Source organism: Zalophus californianus, chromosome X (genome assembly GCF_009762305.2).
Source record: "Zalophus californianus isolate mZalCal1 chromosome X, mZalCal1.pri.v2, whole genome shotgun sequence".
Taxonomy (NCBI): Eukaryota; Metazoa; Chordata; class Mammalia; order Carnivora; family Otariidae; genus Zalophus; species Zalophus californianus.
This window is the reverse complement of record NC_045612.1, coordinates 109137246-109138146: the sequence shown is the minus strand read 5'-3', so window position 1 is coordinate 109138146 and position 901 is coordinate 109137246. Positions and strand designations below refer to the sequence as shown.

The following is a 901-nucleotide window of genomic DNA, read 5'->3' as shown; positions in this document are numbered from 1 at the left end:
TCAAGCTGTCCTTGACCTGCCCTGTGAAGATCTCAGAACTGGTTCTTCTGCACCTGGAGGCCACCCAAGGGTCATTCCATCCCTATCCTGGTTCTCAGCCTCTACATTTTCCTTCCTGCCCACAGCAGAGTTATGTGACTCCACCCACAAGACACAGTGGTCCCATTGACTGCACTGTTCTCCTGGCTTGGTGGTCTAGTGGCAAACTGGGGGTGATTGCAGTGTTCACCAATGTCAAGAGGGTTCTAACTCCCACAAAGAGAGGCAGGAATTTCCAGGGTGAACACTGAAAATCCCAAGGGATTTTTTTAAAGATTTTATTTATTTATAGCTTTGTGCAGTGGCAGTATCGTAGCCAGTAAGGGTTTTCCGAGGCGCGATTATTGCTAATTGAAACGATTTTATTTATTTATTTATTTATTTATTTATTTATTTATTTATTTGACAGAGAGACACTGCGAGAGAGAGAACACAAGCAGGGCGAGTGGGAGAGGGAGAAGCAGGCTTCCTGAGGAGCAGGGAGCCCAATGCGGGGCTCGATCCCAGGACCCTGGGATCATGACCTGAGCTGAAGGTAGATGCTTAACGACTGAGCCACCCAGGCACCCCGCCAAGGGATTTTTTTAAAAAAGATTTTATTTATTTATTTGAGAGAGAGAGCAAGAGAAAGCACAAGTGGAGGGGAGCGGCAGAGAGAGAGGGAGAAGCCCCAATCCCAGGACCTTGAGATCATGAGCTGAAGGCAGACGCTTAACTGACTGAGCCGCCCAGGCACTCCAAAAATCCCAAGGGATTCTTATCATGTGAGGGGATGAGAGGAGGGCAGGCATAGATGGACTTCTATGAGTCTGGGCAGGTAAGGGCTTAAGTATTACATTCCAGACAATACTGAGGGGATTTC

General features: G+C 47.7%; 1 pseudogene; it reads left to right on the top strand.

The window, feature by feature from the left end:
* Nucleotides 1–329: 329 nt before the first annotated feature.
* Nucleotides 330–460, top strand: LOC113931577 (annotated as a pseudogene).
* The last annotated feature ends 441 nt before the right edge of the window (nt 461–901 follow it).